This window comes from Arachis stenosperma, chromosome 5 (genome assembly GCF_014773155.1).
Source record: "Arachis stenosperma cultivar V10309 chromosome 5, arast.V10309.gnm1.PFL2, whole genome shotgun sequence".
NCBI classification, from domain to species: Eukaryota; Viridiplantae; Streptophyta; class Magnoliopsida; order Fabales; family Fabaceae; genus Arachis; species Arachis stenosperma.
The window spans coordinates 39,584,775-39,604,619 of NC_080381.1; the positions used below are offsets into that span (position 1 = coordinate 39,584,775).

The 19,845-nt window shown below is 41.0% G+C and overlaps 1 non-coding gene across 1 annotated transcript; it reads left to right on the forward strand.

The window, feature by feature from the left end:
• Positions 1-15,337: 15,337 nt before the first annotated feature.
• LOC130983462 (small nucleolar RNA R71) lies at positions 15,338-15,446 on the forward strand. Its single transcript, XR_009087451.1, has one exon. It is a non-coding gene; the product is annotated as a small nucleolar RNA R71 (small nucleolar RNA).
• The last annotated feature ends 4,399 nt before the right edge of the window (positions 15,447-19,845 follow it).

Consider the following 19,845-nt stretch of genomic DNA (forward strand, 5'->3'; position numbering starts at 1 on the left):
ACCACATCAGCATTTCAATTTAATGATTTTCACATTCGTCTTTTAAAACCAATAATTATAAATCTCAATCTAAATCCAAGGTCACTATGACCAAACATCATAGTACTCATCTCTCAAACACGACAACTTGCACTCTCTCATCATCTAAATCCAACTACGCATCAATGATAATTTCCTCATCCGCTTTAGAACCATCAAAGCTCGCAGCCGCAATCAATTCCAATTATTTGGGGATCATTACTTGCAGTAACCCACTTAACCCTTCTAGTATAAAAACTTAAGATATTATAGTAAACTTTTATAGCTCTTATTCGTAGCTATCCTGTGTTACTGCTTCCGCAAGTTTCTGCTGCTTTATTATGATCTCTCGTCTAGTACTAGCTCTATCACTTACTTCCTCAAGTACTAAACCACAACTTAGCATGACTGGCATTCACTAGATGTCTATCTATGATGGCCAAAATCACATACCAACTTAATCGTACTTTTAACACGTTGTTACCAATCTTTCGCTTACCTATTCCCAAACTGCCAGATCTAGCGGTATCCCCCGCTGTCGTAGTGAACACACGACCTTGTTGTTGGCCCTCGGAAGTATTCTGGTTGAACTTCTCAGGACAGTTCCAGAACATGTGTCCAGCTCCTCCACAACTATAGCAAAGTCCTAATCCAGCTCAACACGGAGTTCCCGAATGATAGCTTTCACATCACCTATAAGTCAATTTATTCTGAGGTTGCTTTCTGTACCTCCTCCCTTGGTGATTGTTGTTGTTGTTCCTTTGGGAGTTGTCTAAAAAAAATTTCTCGTATAGGAATTTGGTCTCGTATTCACTCGCCTCTCGAACGATGAGTGACTAAAGGTTGAATCAGCTCTATTCTCATTTCTTGCAGTTTACTGTCACTGGGTTTCGAACAATAACTCCATACAGTTCTCAACACTTCTGATCAATTAAATATAATACAAATCGCTTCTAATATGTCTCTCTTATTCTTAACCTGTAAGAGTCTAGCTACTCCTCTAAGTTAACTAGATATCGCTCTGTCTCAGCAACTAATGGTCCTCGACTAATCGTCCACTTAAAATCTATGATTATCAACACTTGTCATGTATCACGAATGAATATTTCATATTAATGATATGAAGAAAGTCAGAAATTCAACTGCTATTTTAAAATTACCTCGGGCATGAGAATCGGACTTGGGAGTACCCTGGTTCTTCCGATGTGGGCAATCTTTGACCAAATGTCCTAGCTTCCCGCAATTGTAACACAAATTCGAACCATAACGGCACGGCCTATTTGGGTGATGACCCTTGCATCTCTGACAGTTTAAAACATCTGAAGCAGCTGTTGCCTGTTTTCCCTTACCATTCCCTTGGGAATTCTTATTCATCGCAAGGTTATTCTGTCCTTGGAAAAAATGTTGTGGGTATCCTCTTCTCTTAAACTCTTGACCCCTTGTTGCATATCCTTGGTTGTGCTCCCTACGGTGGGACTCCCAACGGTCATTTTCCGCCTCAGCAGCCTTCCTCACATATTCTTCAGCAATGTGGCTCTTGTTCATAAGTTCGGCGAATACCCTAATCTCCATCGGTCCAACGGAGCTCAAGATGTCACTTCGAAGTCCTCTGTCATACTTAATACACTTCCATTCCTCGAAGTCTCTTGGAGCTCCCTGACACATACGAGAAAACCTGAATAACTCCTCAAATTTATTCGTATATTCAGATACGGACATAGTACCCTGCTTCAGTTTTAGTAATTCAAGTTCCTTGGCCGTCCTAGTAGAATTCGTGAAGTACTTCTTATAAAATTCCACTTGGAATGCACCCCAGGTGATAGGATTATTCCCCTGCTGCAAAAGACGTCGAGCCCATTGCCACCAATGCGATGCTTCCCCCCGTGAGTAGATAGGTAGCAAATTCAACACACTGCTCTTCAGGCACCAACTGTGCTTGCAGTGCTCGCTCCATGGCCTGAAACCAGGTGTCAGCTTTAGTTGGATTGGTGGTTCCCTTGAACTTAGGTGGATTAACCTTTAAGAAAGTTGCCAGTGTCATCAGGCCCTAAGCTCCACTTCCGCCATTGCCATTATTGTTTATCTGTTGCTCAAGAGCCTCCGCAGTGGCTTGCATAGCAACAGCCATAATCTCCAATACCGCCAAAAAGTTTACCGGGTTATTCGGGTTAATTTCCGGTTCCTGCGTACTAGTACGATCTCTCTTACGTCCCCGACTGGGTCCACGAGGCGCCATCTGGTTCCTATACACACCAAACAATCGATATCAAGTTGATCAGTCTCAATATCAGAAGTATAGTGCTTCAAAGTACAAAAGGTACACTCATGGAGTTCATGCTAGATGTATCGGTTAGATACCCTAACTAGCACAGGCACAGACTCAGAGTATGCATTGAAGCATAAGCAGTTCCATCCCTCAAGCTCACGAGGACGAACTACTCTAATACCATAATGTAACACCCTAATATTCAAATCCTTATGCTCGAGTCATAAGTCAATGATATTACGGTGGTAGGACTTTCAGGTGGATTTTTAATATATAAATGTAGGTAATTTCGACAAGAGTATTAATCGAGAAGCCTGAAAATAGTAGAAATAAAATCACGAAGACGTATCACTCACGTTTTGACAACAAAAAGATAAACCGTGAAGACGAAAGCGATATACGGACAAGGCATAAAGGAGATTAAGAGATAGATAACAGATAGATATATATATAATATAAGTAAATAGCCACTAGTCGTGACCCGCAAAGTTTAGGCCGGCTAGGGTACAGTATGAAAGTAGTTGACAACAGTATATCCTAATCTCTTCCAAAGGAAACATGAGAGCCTCTATAGGCAAGTTCAAAAGAGTTCAATACATAATATAATCTTTTCAAAACAAAGGTGGAGAAATTCTAAGCAAAACACAAAGTAGAGAAAATAAAGATCTTCGCCGTCTCTCAGACGAACCACAGCTCACTTCTGAGTACCTGAACCTGTATCTGAAAAACAAAAGATACATACGGAATGAGAACCTCGGGCCCATGGGTTCCCAGTACGGTAAAAGTGCCAAATAAATACAATGCACTGCAATAAAACTCACTAAGCATCCTAAACTTCTTCACCAATTATCCATCCTAGGTTCTCGCTAATCCATGAATAGGCAACTATCATAAGGGAGTGCTAAATCTAATTCATGTATCACATGTTTCCCAACTCGCTGAATCTTCCACGAATCAGACTCAGAATCATAAACAAAACCATCACCAGTTGTTCTGCCTCAGCAATTCTATATCAATACATCATACCCTCACCTGGAGCTAGTGAAACCACATCACCGCGTCTACCAAGGGAGCTCAAATTATCTCATTCAATAATCATGATCATCATGCAATCGCATCATCAATTCATCTCATCAAGAACAGCCCTCAACATCTACCGACACCAGCATGAGGGGCCTCTCAGTTGTACAAACACAAGCAATACAGGCAAGTGATACACAAATAAGGTACAAGTAGAATAAGTAGCACATAATCAGGTAACATAGCATATATGATGTAGTAATCCAAAACAAATAGGCAAATCCAAACAATTCAAATATATTCAAATGATGAATACCTGCCCTATGGCTGATGATATCATCTGTCGGTTATCAAGCCAACCCAACGTGTCCGGTAGCTAACCCGGGCACAGTCTATCTGTTGCGCATTAATATCATTAGAGGGTATATGCGCCCTGTCGCCATTAGAGGGTATCTGTGCCCTGTCGCCATTAGAGGGTATATGCGCCCTGTCGTCATTAGAGGGTATCTGCACCCTGTCGCCATTAGAGGGTATCAACACCCTGTCGCCATTAGAGGGTATCGGTGCCCTGTCACCCTTACAACCAGAGAGAAAACACAAGCATACTCACATTTAACATTTTCCATCATTATTTATTTACCACATTCGTTCATTAACCATATATGCATTTATACTCAGCCATAATAAATAATGGCTTTGCCGTAACCCGGCAATAATTCAGGCATCCGGCTCACAGTTCAATCCAGAACTAGCCAATTTATCAACATGGCTCCCCCGAACCCGGAAATAACTCAGCCATATGGCTCATAGTTCAATCAAGAACCAGCCATTTATTAATAAATATAGCCCTTCGACTTAAGGCATACACGACACTTCCACCGTTATCCTCCATATCTCATATAATCATCTTTGATCATCATTGATCATAACTTTTTTCATTGCTTCATTCGTAAGTTACCACATCCCCTAGCTCCTTTCTCATTGCAAGGCATATCATAATGATTTAATACATAAGGGGTGAGATCGGAAGCTTAGAAATATGAGATTTGGCTTTTAAAACTAAAAAAAATCAACTTTGGCATGAAAACAGGGCCACGCGTTCGTGTCCTCCACGCGGACGCGTGGATGGCTGGTGCACGAAATTGCAATCACACTTGGGCAATCCCGCACAACTAACCAGCAAGTGCACTGGGTCGTCCAAGTAATACCTTGCGTGAGCAAGGGTCGATCCCACGGAGATTGTCGGCTTGAAGCAAGCTATGGTTATCTTGTAAATCTTAGTCAGGATATCAGAAATTATCAGGATTGATTGTAAAAAGCAAAAGAACATGAAGTGGTTACTTGTATTGCAGTAATGGAGAATAGGTTGGGGTTTTGGAGATGCTCCATCTTCTGAATCTCTGCTTTCCTACTGTCTTCTTCATCAAACACGCAAGGCTCCTTCCATGGCAAGCTGTATGTAGGGTTTCACCGTTGTCAGTGACTACCTCCCATCCTCTCAGTGAAAACGTTACTATGCTCTGTCACAGCATGGCTAATCATCGGTCGGGCCGGAATAGAATCCATTGATTCTTTTGCGTCTGTCACTAACGCCCCGCCTGCTAGGAGTTTGAAGCACGTCACAGTCATTCAATCATTGAATCCTACTCAGAATACCACAGACAAGGTTTAGACCTTCCGGATTCTCTTGAATGCCACCATCAGTTCTAGCTTATACCACGAAGATTCTGATTAAGGAATCCAAGAGATATCTACTCAATCTAAGGTAGAACGGAGGTGGTTGTCAGGCACACGTTCATAGTTGAGAATATGATGAGTGTCACGGATCATCACATTCATCCGGGTTAAGAACAAGTGATATCTTAGAATGGAAGCAAGCATGATTGAATAAGAAACAGTAGTAATTGCATTAATCCATCAAGACACAGTAGAGCTCCTCACCCCCAACCATGGGGTTTAGAGACTCATACTGTGGAAGGTACACAAAGAAACGTGTAAAGTGTCATGAGGTACAGATACAATGTCAAAAGATCCTATTAATAGTGAACTAGTAACCTAAGGTTTACAGAAATGAGTAAATGACAGAAAAATCCACTTCCGGGCCCACTTGGTGTGTGCTTGGGCTGAGCATTGAAGCTTTCATGTGTAGAGACCTTTTCTGGAGTTAAACGCCAGCTTTCATGCCAGTTTGGGCGTTTAACTCCAAGTTTTATGCCAGTTCCAGCGTTAAACGCTGGAAATTCTGAGGCTGAATTGCTACGCCGGTTTGGGCCATCAAATCTTGGGCAAAGTATGAACTATTATACATTGCTGGAAAGCCCAGGATGTCTACTTTCCAATGCCGTTGAGAGCGCGCCAATTGGGCTTCTGTAGCTCCAGAAAATCCACTTCGAGTGCAGGGAGGTCAGAATCCAACAGCATCTGCAGTCCTTTTCAGTCTCTGAATCAGATTTTTGCTCAGGACCCTCAATTTCAGCCAGAAAAATACCTGAAATCACAGAAAAACACACAAACTCATAGTAAAGTCCAGAAAAGTGAATTTTAACTAAAAACTAATAAAAATATACTAAAAACTAACTAGATCATACTAAAAACATACTAAAAACAATGCCAAAAAGCGTACAAATTATCCGCTCATCACAACACCAAACTTAAATTGTTGCTTGTCCCCAAGCAACTGGAAATCAAAATAGAATAAAAAGAAGAGAATATACTATAGACTCCAAAATATCAAAGAAACATAGTTCCAATTAGATGAGCGGGACCAGTAGCTTTTTGCTTCCGAACAGTTTTGGCATCTCACTCTATCCCTTGAAGTTCAGAATGATTGGCATCTATAAGAACTCAGAACTCAGATAGTGTTATTGATTCTCCTAGTTAAGTATAATGATTCTTGAACATAGCTAGTGTATGAGTCTTGGCTGTGGCCCAAAGCACTCTGTCTTCCAGTATTACCACCGGATACATACATGCCACAGACACATAATTGGGTGAACCTTTTTAGATTGTGACTCAGCTTTGCTAGAGTCCCCAATTAGAGGTGTCCAGGGTTCTTAAGCACACTCTTTTTGCCTTGGTTCACAACTTTATTTTTTTCTTTTTCTCTTTTTTTTTTCTCGGAAATTTTTTTTTGTTTTCACTGCTTTTTCTTGCTTCAAGAATCACTTTGATGATTTTTCAGATCCTCAATAACAGTTCTCCTTTTCCATCATTCTTTCAAGAGCCAACAATTTTAACATTCTTAAAACAACAAATTCAAAAGACATATGCACTGTTCAAGCATTCATTCAGAAAACAAAAAGTATTGTCACCACATCAAACTAATTCAACTAGTTTCAAGGATAAATTTCGAAATCCTGTACTTCTTGTTCTTTTGTGATTAAAGCATTTTTCATTTAAGAGAGGTGATGGATTCATAGGACATTCATAGCTTTAAGGCATAAAATTATTAATTATGAACTAAGAACAAGACTCAAAAATAGATATAAGATGAGACTTAAAAAAATAAAAATAGAAAACAAAACAAAACACAAAAAAAAAACGAAAAAAATAGGCTCCTAATGATAAAGGTTTTCACAGAGTTAGGACTCAACAACCTTGATTTTGAGAAGTGGATGCTCCCTCAACTTGAGAGGAGAGCTTTTGGCGTTTCATCTCTTGTAGTTCACGCCCGTGCTTCTCTTGCTCCTTCCATTGACTTCTTGGTGATTGGATGTTCAATGGGTATGAATTCATCTGCTCCCATCTTTACCCCAGCCTCTTTACAGAGCAAGGAGATCAAGCTTGGGTAAGCCAATTTGGTTATAGTGGAATTCTTATTTGCAATTGTGTAGATCTCACAGGCTATCACATGATGAACTTCCACTTCTTTTCCAAGCATGATGCAATGAATCATCACTGCTCTCTTGATAGTGACCTCAGAACGGTTGCTAGTGGGCAATATGGAACGCCCAATAAAGTCTAGCCAACCTCTTGCAATTGGTTTGAGGTCTCCCCTCTTGAGTTGGTTTGGGACACCCTTAGAATTGGTTATCCACTTAGTTCCAGGGAGGCATATGTCCTCTAGAACTTGATCCAACCCTTTATCTGCTCTCACCATCCTCCTATTAAAGGAGTCAGGATCATCTTGCAGTTGAGGCAATTTGAAGATTTCTCTTATTTTGTCCAGATGGAAGTACATAACTTTCCCTCTGACCATAGTTCTGTAGGTATGGTAAGCCGTTCTAGTCATTCTCTGCTTATCTGTTAACCACAGATTTGAGTAAAATTCTTGAACCATGTTCCTTCCAACCTTTATCTCAGGATTGGTTAGAACTTCCCATCCTCTGTTTCGAATTTGCTCTTGGATCCCCGGATATTCATCTTCTTTCAGATCAAATTTAACTTCCGGGATCACTGACCTCAGACCCATTATCTTGTGATAATGGTCTTCATGTTCTTTGGTTAAGAACTTCTCTTGGTTCCAAAGATTCATTGGATTATTCTCTTTCTTTCCTCTTAAATTGGTTTGTTTTCCCTTAGGAGCCATGATCTTGATGAATCTTGGCTTAGTGATCACGGAAAAGCACACCAAACTTAGAGGTTTGCTTGTCCTCAAGCAAAAGAAAGGAGAGAAGAGAGAGAGAGGAAGAGGAAATTCGAATGGTGTGGTGGAATGAGGGGGGGCAAACGTGTACTTATAAGGTGGGGAGGGGAGATTTCGAAAAGAAAAGAAAAATTTGAAAGGAGATTTGAGAAGATATGGAAAGAATTTGAGAGAAAGGTGAGTTTTTGAACAATATTTGGAATTGATTTGAAATAGATTTGAAGAATGGTTTTGATTTTTGAAGATTTGAAAGTGAATGATGAATGGTTGGAGTGTGATTTTGTAGAAAAGTATGGGTAAGAAAAGGAAAGTTTGAAAAAATTTGATTTGAAAATAAAATTGTGGTCCCCCCCACCTTTCTAGCGTTAAACGCCCAGAATGGCACCCATTCTGGCATTTAACGCCCATTTGATGCCCCTTTTGGGTGTTTAACGCCCAGCCAGGTGCCCTGGCTGGCGTTAAATGCCAGAATTCCTTTATCACTGGGCGTTTTTCCAAATGCCCAGGATGCTGCACACCTGGCGTTAAACGCCCAGAATGGTGCCCATTCCGGCGTTTAACGCCCAAAATGCCCCTTACTGGCGTTTTTTCGCCAGTAAGCTCTTTTTCTCTGCTTTTTGAGCTGAATCCTTCTGCAACTCTGTGAATTCCTTCATTTTTGATACTTGCCTTTGTAAAAACAAATCACATAACCTACTAATGACTGGGTTGCCTCCCAGCAAGCGCTTCTTTACTGTCTTTAGCTGGACCTTCACTGAGAATCATTCAAGTCTCAGTTTTGAGCATTCCTGCTCAAAATTGCTTTCAAGATAATGCTTGATTCTCTGTCCATTAACAATGAACTTTTTGTCAGAATCAATATCCTGAAGCTCAACATATCCATATGGTGAAACTCCTGTAATCACATACGGACCCCTCCACCGGGATTTGAGTTTTCCTGGGAACAGTCTGAGCCTAGAGTTGAAGAGTAGGACTTTTTGTCCTGGCTCAAAGACTCTGGTTGACAACTTCTTGTCATGCCATTTCTTTGCCTTTTCCTTATAAATTTTTGCATTTTCAAAGTCATTGAGTCTGAACTCCTCTAGCTCATTTAGCTGGAGCAGTCTCTTTTCACCAGCTAACTGTGCATCCATGTTTAGGAATCTGGTTGCCCAGTAGGCTTTATGTTCCAGTTCCACGGGCAGATAACAGGCCTTCTGGTGTGCGAAATTGTGAACAATACTTTTCACAACTCTCATAATCCCTGGTCATGAACTCCAAAAACTTGGTGGTTCAATTCCATGGCATTACACAACTTCGCACAACTAACCAGCAAGTGCACTGGGTCGTCCAAGTAATACCTTACGTGAGTAAGGGTCGATCCCACGGAGATTATTAGCATTGAAGCAAGCTATGGTCATCTTGTAAATCTTAGTCAGGCAGACTCAAATGGATATGGTGATGAACGAAAATAATATAAAAGATAAAGATAGTGATACTTATGTATATCATTGGTGTAAGAGCTTCAGACAAGCGTATGAAGATGCCTTCCCTTCCGTCTCTCTGCTTTCCTACTGCCTTCATCCAATCCTTCTTACTCCTTTCCATGGCAAGCTCGTGTAGGGTTTCACTGTTGTCAGCAGCTACCTCCCATCCTCGCAGTGAAAGCTAATGCTCACGCACTCTGTCACAGTACGGCCAATCACCGGTTTGGTTCCCGCCCCTGCTGGAATAGAATCCCTCTTTTGCGTCTGTCACTAACGCCCAGCAGGTTAGAGTTTGAAGCGCGTCACAGTCATTCAATCACTGAATCCTACTCAGAATACCACAGACAAGGTTAGACCTTCCGGATTCTCTTGAATGCCGCCATCAGTTCTTGCCTATACCACGAAGACTCTGATCTCACGGAATGGTTGGCTCGTTTGTCAGGCGAGCACTCGGTTGTCAGGCGATCAACCATGCATCGTGCAATCAGGAATCCAAGAGATATTCACTAAGCCTTAGATGCTTGTAGAACAAGAATGGTTGTCAGTCACCTTGTTCATGAGTGAGAATGGTGATGGGCGTCAATCATCACCTTCATCATGTTGAAGAACAAGTGATATCTTGGACAAAGAACAAGCGGAATTGAATGGAAGAACAATAGTAATTGCATTAATACTCGAGGTACAGCAGAGCTCCACACCTTAATCTATGGTGTGTAGAAACTCCACCGTTGAAAATACATAAGAACAAGGTCTAGGCATGGCCGAATGGCCAGCCTCCCAATGGTCTAAGATAGCATAAAACGAAGATAGCTACCAAAAGTCCCGATCTAGAGATCTAAAGTGATCAAAAGATAAAAATACAATAGTAAAAGGTCCTACTTATAGAAAACTAGTAGCCTAAGGTGTACAAAGATGAGTAAATGACATAAAAATTCACTTCCGGGCCCACTTGGTGTGTGCTTGGGCTGAGCAATGAAGCATTTTCGTGTAGAGACTCTTCTTGGAGTTAAACGCCAGCTTGAGTGCCAGTTTGGGCGTTTAACTCCCAATTAGGTGCCAGTTCCGGCGTTTAACGCTGGAATTTCTTGAGGTGACTTTGAACGCCGGTTTGGGCCATCAAATCTTGGGCAAAGTATGGACTATTATATATTGCTGGAAATCCCAGGATGTCTACTTTCCAACGCCGTTGAGAGCGCGCCAATTGGGCTTCTGTAGCTCCAGAAAATCCACTTCGAGTGCAGGGAGGTCAGAATCCAACAGCATCTGCAGTCCTTTTGAGTCTCTGGATCAGATTTTTGCTCAGATCCCTCAATTTCAGCCAGAAAATACCTGAAATCACAGAAAAACACACAAACTCATAGTAAAGTCCAGAAAAGTGAATTTTAACTACAAACTAATAAAAATATACTAAAAACTCAACTAAAACTACCAAAAACATACTAAAAACAATACCAAAAAGTGTACAAATTATCCGCTCATCACAACACCAAACTTAAATTGTTGCTTGTCCCCAAGCAACTGAAGATCAAATAAGATAAAAAGAAGAGAATATGCAATGAACTCCAAAAACATCTATGAAGATCAGTATTAATTAGATGAGCGGGGCTTTTATCTTTTTGCCTCTGAATAGTTTTGGCATCTCACTTTATCCTTTGGAATTCAGAATGATTGGCTTCTTTAGGAACTCAGAATCCAGATAGTGTTATTGATTCTCCTAGTTAAGTATGATGATTCTTGAACACAGCTACTTATTGAGTCTTGGCCGTGGCCCAAAGCACTCTGTCTTCCAGTATTACCACCGGATACATACATGCCACAGACACATAATTGGGTGAACCTTTTCAGATTGTGACTCAGCTTTGCTAAAGTCCCCAATTAGAGGTGTCCAGGGTTCTTAAGCACACTCTTATTGCCTTGGATCACAACTTTTTTTTTTCTTCTTTTTTTTTCGGTTTTTTTTTCGTTTGCTTTTTCTTGCTTCAAGAATCATTTTTATGATTTTTCAGATCCTCAGTAACATGTCTCCTTTTTCATCATTCTTTCAAGAGCCAACATTCATGAACCACAAATTCAAAAGACATATGCACTGTTCAAGCATACATTCAAAGAACAAAAGTGTTGCCACCACATCAAATTAATTAAACTATTATAAAATTCAGAATTCATGCAATTCTTTCCTTTTTAATTAAGCACGTTTTTATTCAAGAAAGGTGATGGATTCATAGGACATTCATAACTTTAAGGCATAGACACTAAGACACTAATGATCACAAGACACAAACATGGATAAATATAAGCATAAAATTCGAAAAATAGAAGAATAAAGAACAAGGAAATCAAAGAACGGGTCCACCTTAGTGATGGCGGCTCTTTCTTCCTCTTGAAGATCCTATGGAGTGCTTGAGCTCCTCAATGTCTCTTCCTTGTCTTTGTTGCTCCTCCCTCATGATTCTTTGGTCTTCTCTAATTTCATGAAGGATGATGGAGTGTTCTTGATGCTCCACCCTTAGTTGTCCCATGTTGGAACTCAACTCTCCTAGGGAGGTGTTTAGTTGCTCCCAATAATTTTGTGGAGGAAAGTGCATCCCTTGAGGCATCTCAGGGATCTCTTGATGAGAGGGGTCTCTTGTGTACTCCATCCTTTTCTTGGTAATGGGCTTGTCCTCATCAATGGGAGTATCTCCCTCTATGTCAACTCCAACTGAATAACAGAGGTGACAAATGAGGTGAGGAAAGGCTAACCTTGCTAAGGTAGAGGACTTATCCGCCACCTTGTAGAGTTCTTGGGCTATGACCTCATGAACTTCCACTTCTTCTCCAATCATGATGCTATGGATCATGATAGCCGGTCTATGGTAACTTCGGACGGTTGCTAGTGGGAATGATTGAGCGTTGTATGAACTCTAACCATCCTCTAGCCACGGGCTTGAGGTCATGCCTTCTCAATTGAACCGGCTTTCCTCTTGAATCTTGCTTCCATTGTGCGCCCTCTTCACATATGGTTGTGAGGACTTGGTCCAACCTTTGATCAAAGTTGACCCTTCTTGTATAAGGATGCTCATCTCCTTGCATCATAGGCAAGTTGAACGCCACCCTCACACTCTCCGGACTGAAATCCAAGTATTTCCCCCGAACCATAGTGAGATAATTCTTTGGATTCGGGTTCACACTTTGGTCATGGTTCTTGGTGATCCATGCATTGGCATAGAACTCTTGAACCATCAAGATTCCGACTTGTTGAATGGGGTTGGTGAGAACTTCCCAACCTCTTCTTCGGATCTCATGTCGGATCTCCGGGTATTCACCCTTTTTGAGTGAAAAGGGGACCTCGGGGATCACCTTCTTCAAGGCCACAACTTCATAGAAGTGGTCTTGATGCACCCTTGAGAGGAATCTATCCATCTCCCATGACTCGGAGGTGGAAGCTTTTGCCTTCCCTTTCCTCTTTCTAGAGGTTTCTCCGGCCTTGGATGCCATAAATGGTTATGGAAAAACGAAAAAGCAACGCTTTTACCACACCAAACTTAAAAGGTTTGCTCGTCCTCGAGAAAAGAAGAAAGAAGAGAGTAGAAGAAGAAATGAGGAAGAGGGAGATGGTAGTGTGTGAAAATGAAGGGTTGAAGAAGGGTATATATAGGAGAGAGAGGGGTAATGGTTCGGCCATTATGGGTGGGTTTGGGAGGGAAAGTGGTTTGAATTTGAAGGGTGAGGTTGGTGGGGTTTTATGAAGGATGGATGTGAGTGGTGAAGAGAAAGAGGGGATTTGATAGGTGAAGGGTTTTTGGGGAAGAGGTATTGAGGTGATTGGTGAATGGGGGAAGAAGAGAGAGGGTGGTGGTGGGGTCCTGTGGGGTCCACAGATCCTGTGGTGTCAAGGAAAAGTCATCCCTGCACCAAGTGGCATCAAAATTCACGTTTTGAGCCATTTCTGGCGTTAAACGCCGGGCTGGTGCCCATTCCTGGCGTTTAACGCCAGGTTGTTGCCCTTTACTGGCGTTTAACGCCAGTCTGGTGCCCCTTTCTGGCGTTAAACGCCCAGAATGGTGCCAGACTGGGCGTTAAACGCCCAACAGCTAGCATTACTGGCGTTTGAACGCCAGCTTCTTCTCCTCCAGGGTGTGCTATTTTTCTTCCTGTTTTTCATTCTGTTTTTGCTTTTTCATTGTTTTGTGACTTCTTATGATCATCAACCTACAAAAAAGATAAAATAACAAAAGAAAATAGTAACTATAAAACATTGGGTTGCCTCCCAAAAGCGCTTCTTTAATGTCATTAGCTTGACAGAGGACTCTCATGGAGCCTCAGAAATACTCAGAACCGTGTTGGAACCTCCCAACACCAAACTAGAGTTTGAATGTGGGGGTTCAACACCAAACTTAGAGTTTGGTTGTGGCCTCCCAACACCAAACTTAGAGTTTGACTGTGGGGGCTCTGCTTGGCTCTGTTTTGAGAGAAGCTCTTCATGCTTCCTCTCCATGATGATAGAGGGATGTCCTTGGGCCTTAAACACCAAGGATTCTTCATTCACTTGAATGATCAACTCCTCTATCAACATCAATCACAGCCTTTGCTGTGGCTAGGAAGGGTCTGCCAAGGATGATGGATTCATCCATGCACTTCCAGTCTCTAGGACTATGAAATCAGTAGGGATGTAATGGTCTTCAATCTTCACCAAAACATTCTCTACAAGTCCATGAGCTTGTTTTCTTGAATTGTCTGCCATCTCTAATGAGATTCTTGCAGCTTGCACCTCAAAGATCCTAATTTCTCCATTACAGAGAGGGGCATGAGGTTTACACTTGACTCTAAGTCACACAAGGCCTTCTGAAGGTCATGGTGCCTATGGTACAAGGTATAGAAAACTTCCAGGATCCTGCCTCTTTTGAGGCAGTTTCTGCCTAGACAAGTCATCCAGTTCTTTGGTGAGCAAAGGTGGTTCATCCTCCCAAGTCTCATTTCCAAATAACTTGTCATTTAGCTTCATGATTGCTCCAAGATATTTAGCAACTTGCTCTTCAGTGACATACTCATCCTCTTCAGAGGAAGAATACTCATCAGAGCTCATGAATGGCAGAAGTAAGTCTAATGGAATCTCTATGGTCTCATTTTGAGCCTCAGATTCCCATTGTTCCTCATTGAGGAACTCAGAGGAGATTGGTACACGCCTACTGAGGTCTTCCTCAGTGGCGTCCTCCTCCTCTCTTTCCTCTCCATATTCGGCCATGTTTATGGCTTTGCACTCTCCTTTTGGATTTTCTTCTGTATTACTTGGGAGAGTGCTAGGAGGGAGTTCAGTAATTTTCTTGCTCAGCTGACCCACTTGTCCTTCCAAATTCCTAATGGAGGACCTTGTTTCAGTCATGAAACTTTGAGTGGTCTTTATTAGATCAGAGACCATTGTTGCTAAGTCAGAAGTACTCCGCTTAGAACTCTCTGTCTGTTGCGGAGAAGATGATGGAAAAGGCTTGCCATTGCTAAACCTGTTTCTTCCACCATTATTGTTATTGAAACCTTGTTGAGGTCTCTCTTGATTCTTCCATGAGAAATTTGGGTGATTTCTCCATGAAGAATTATAGGTGTTTCCATAGGGTTCTCCTAGGTAATTCACCTCTTCCGTGGAAGGGTTCTCAGGATCATAAGCTTCTTCCTCAGATGAAGCATCCTTAGTACTGTTTGGTGCATTTTGCATTCCAGACAGACTTTGAGAAATCAAATTGACTTGTTGAGTCAATATCTTGTTCTGAGCCAGTATGGCATTCAGAGTGTCAATCTCAAGAACTCCTTTCTTCTGACTAGTCCCATTGTTCACAGGATTTCTTTCAGAAGTGTACATGAATTGGTTATTTGCAACCATTTCAATTAGCTCTTGAGCCTCTGTAGGCGTCTTCTTCAGATGAAGAGATCCTCCAGCAGAGCTATCCAAAGACATCTTGGATAGTTCAGAGAGACCATCATAGAAAATACCTATGATGCTCCATTCAGAAAGCATGTCTGAGGGACATCTTTTGATTAATTGTTTGTATCTTTCCCAAGCTTCATAGAGGGATTCTCCATCCTTCTGTCTGAAGGTTTGGACTTCCACTCTAAGTTTACTCCATCTTTGAGGTGGAAAGAACTTTGCCAAGAAGGCATTGACTAGCTTTTCCCAAGAGTCCAGGCTTTCTTTAGGTTGAGAATCCAACCATATTCTAGCTCTGTCTCTTACAGCAAAAGGGAATAGCATCAGTCTGTAGACCTCAGGGTTAACCCCATTAGTCTTGACTGTGTCACAGATTTGCAAGAATTCAGCTAAGAACTGATGAGGATCTTCCATTGGAAGTCTATGGAACTTGCAATTCTGTTGCATTAGAGAAACTAATTGAGGCTTAAGCTCAAAGTTATTTGCTCCAATGGCAGGGATAGAGATGCTTCTCCCATAGAAATCAGGAGTAGGTGCAGTGAAGTCACCCAGCACCTTCCTTGCATTGTTGGCATTGTTGTTGTTTTCGGCTGCCATGTGTTCTTCTTCCTTGAAGAATTCGGTCAGGTCCTCTAAAGAGAGTTGTGCCTTAGCTTCTCTTAGCTTTCTCTTCAAGGTCTTCTCAGGTTCAGGGTCAGCTTCAACAAGAATGCCTTTGTCTCTGCTCCTGCTCATATGAAAGAGAAGAGAAAAAGAAAATGTGGAATCCTCTATGTCACAGTATAGAGATTCCTTGAAGTGTCAGAGGAAAAGAGAAATAGAAAGAAGAAAGAGAAGAAGAATTCGAACTTTAATTAGATAAGGTTCGAATTGTGCATTTAGAAGGAGTGGTACTCCATAAATAGAAGGATGTGGGAAGGAGTGAAGAGAATTTTCGAAAATTCAATTAAAAGATTTGAAAACATTTGAAAATTTGATGATAAATTTCGAAAATTGAAAGTGGAAGAGAAATCAAGTGATTTTTGAAAAAGATTTTGAAATTAGAAGTTTAAAAAGATTTGATTGAAAACTATTTTGAAAAAGATGTGATTAAAAAAATATGATTGAAAAGTTATGGTTTTAAAAAGATGTGATTGAGAAGATATGATTTGAAAACAATTTTAAAAGATATGATTTGAAAACAATTTGAAAAGATATGATTTTAAAAAAAAATTAATGACTTGCCTAACAAGAAAAGATATGATTCAAACATAAAACCTTTCTTAATAGTAAAGGCAAAAAATGTTCAATCAAATCATTAATTGTTAGTAAGTATCTTTGAAAAAGGAAAGAAATTAATTTTGAAAACATTTGATTGAAAAGATTTGATTCGAAAAAGATTTGATTTTGAAAAACTTTGAAAACTTGAAAAAAAAATTGATTTGAAAACAAAATCTTCCCCCTAGCACCATCCTGGCGTTAAACGCCCAGAATGGTATACATTCTGGCGTTTAACGCCCAAAATGCTACCTCTTTGGGCGTTAAACGCCCAACCAGGTACCCTGGCTGGCGTTTAAACGCCAGTCTGCCTTCTTCACTGGCATTTTTGAATGCTCAGCTTTTTCTGTATAATTCCTCTGCAGTATGTTCTGAATCTTCATTATTGTATCATTGACTTGAAAAGACACAATTAAAAATATTTTTGGATTTTTAATAATCAAAATGCAACAGGAATCAAATAACAATGCATGCAAGACACCAAACTTAGCAGTTTGTGTACTACTGACACTATATGAGACACATAAACACTCAAGCCAAAAGAATTCAAAGATCAAAACAAAGAAATATATGCATGGATTCGAAAAATGTAACCAAAAACATGCATTTGACACCAAACTTAAGATGAGACACTAGACTTAAGCAAGAAACATCAAATATTTTTGGTTTTATGATTTTGTAATTTTTTTTGTATTTTTCGAAAATTAAGTGGGAAAAGATATCAAAATTCTTAATGAGAATTCCAGGAATCAGTGCAATGCTAGTCTAAGACTCCGGTCCAGGAATTAGACATGGCTTCACAGCCAGCCAAGCTTTCAAAGAAAGCTTCGGTCCAAAACACTAGACATGACCAAAGGTCAGCCAAGCCTTAGCAGATCACTGCTCCAAAAGCAAAATTGATGAAAATCAACAAGCTCTTGTGGTGATAAGTTGAAACCTCGGTCCAATCAGATTAGACATGGCTTCTCAGCCAGCCAGATTTCAACAAAATCATCATGAAACTCTAGAATTCATCTTCAAGAATTTCGAAAAAAATAAATACCTAATCTAAGCAAACAAGATGAACCGTCAGTTGTCCAAACTAGAACAATCCCAGGCATGTTACCAAAAGCTTGCTCAAAACTTGAACAATCCCCGGCAACGGCGCCAAAAACTTGGTGCGCGAAATTGTGAACAATACTTTTCACAAACTCTCATAATCCCTGGTCATGAACTCCAAAAACTTGGTGGTTCAATTCATGGCATTACACAACTTCGCACAACTAACCAGCAAGTGCACTGGGTCGTCCAAGTAATACCTTACGTGAGTAAGGGTCGATCCCACGGAGATTGTTAGCATTGAAGCAAGCTATGGTCATCTTGTAATCTTAGTCAGGCAGACTCAAATGGATATGGTGATGAACGAAAATAATATAAAAGATAAAGATAGTGATACTTATGTATATCATTGGTGTAAGAGCTTCAGACAAGCGTATGAAGATGCCTTCCCTTCCGTCTCTCTGCTTTCCTACTGCCTTCATCCAATCCTTCTTACTCCTTTCCATGGCAAGCTCGTGTAGGGTTTCACTGTTGTCAGCAGCTACCTCCCATCCTCGCAGTGAAAGCTAATGCTCACGCACTCTGTCACAGTACGGCCAATCACCGGTTTGGTTCCCGCCCCTGCTGGAATAGAATCCCTCTTTTGCGTCTGTCACTAACGCCCAGCAGGTTAGAGTTTGAAGCGCGTCACAGTCATTCAATCACTGAATCCTACTCAGAATACCACAGACAAGGTTAGACCTTCCGGATTCTCTTGAATGCCGCCATCAGTTCTTGCCTATACCACGAAGACTCTGATCTCACGGAATGGTTGGCTCGTTTGTCAGGCGAGCACTCGGTTGTCAGGCGATCAACCATGCATCGTGCAATCAGGAATCCAAGAGATATTCACTAAGCCTTAGATGCTTGTAGAACAAGAATGGTTGTCAGTCACCTTGTTCATGAGTGAGAATGGTGATGGGCGTCAATCATCACCTTCATCATGTTGAAGAACAAGTGATATCTTGGACAAAGAACAAGCGGAATTGAATGGAAGAACAATAGTAATTGCATTATACTCGAGGTACAGCAGAGCTCCACACCTTAATCTATGGTGTGTAGAAACTCCACCGTTGAAAATACATAAGAACAAGGTCTAGGCATGGCCGAATGGCCAGCCTCCCAATGGTCTAGATAGCATAAAACGAAGATAGCTACCAAAAGTCCCGATCTAGAGATCTAAAGTGATCAAAAGATAAAAATACAATAGTAAAAGGTCCTACTTATAGAAAACTAGTAGCCTAAGGTGTACAAAGAGTAAATGACATAAAAATCCACTTCCGGGCCCACTTGATGTGTGCTTGGGCTGAGCAATGAAGCATTTTCGTTGTAGAGACTCTTCTTGGAGTTAAACGCCAGCTTGAGTGCAGTTTGGGCGTTTAACTCCCCAATTAGGTGCCATTTCCGGCGTTTAACGCTGGAATTTCTTGAGGTGACTTTGAACGCCAGTTTGGGCCATCAAATCTTGGGCAAAGTATGGACTATTATACATTGCTGGAAAGCCCAGGATGTCTACTTTCCAACGCCGTTAAGAGAGCGCCAATTGGGCTTCTGTAGCTCCAGAAAATCCACTTCGAGTGCAGGGAGGTCAGAATCCAACAGCATCTGCAGTCCTTTTGAGTCTCTGGATCAGATTTTTGCTCAGATCCCTCAATTTCAGCCAGAAAATACCTGAAATCACAGAAAAACACACAAACTCATAGTAAAGTCCAGAAAAGTGAATTTTAACTACAAACTAATAAAAATATACTAAAAACTCAACTAAAACTACCAAAAACATACTAAAAACAATACCAAAAAGTGTACAAATTATCCGCTCATCACCTTCCCATACACCAGTTGGTATGGAGAGGTTCCTATAGGAGTCTTGAATGCTGTTCTGTATGCCCACAGAGCATCATCCAAGCTCTTTGCCCAATCCTTTCTTCGGGCTATCACAGTCCGTTCTAGGATTCTTTTTAGCTCTCTGTTAGAGACTTCAGCTTGTCCATTTGTCTGTGGATGATACGGAGTTGCCACTTTATGGCTGATTACATATCTAACCATAGCAGAGTATAGCTGTTTATTGCAGAAATGAGTGCCCCCATCACTGATTAGTATTCTGGGAACACCAAACCTGCTGAAGATGTGTTTCTGGAGGAATTTTAGCACGGTCTTGGTATCATTAGTGGGTGTAGCAATTGCTTCTACCCACTTAGATACGTAGTCCACTGCCACCAGAATGTAAGTGTTTGAGTATGATGGTGGGAATGGACCC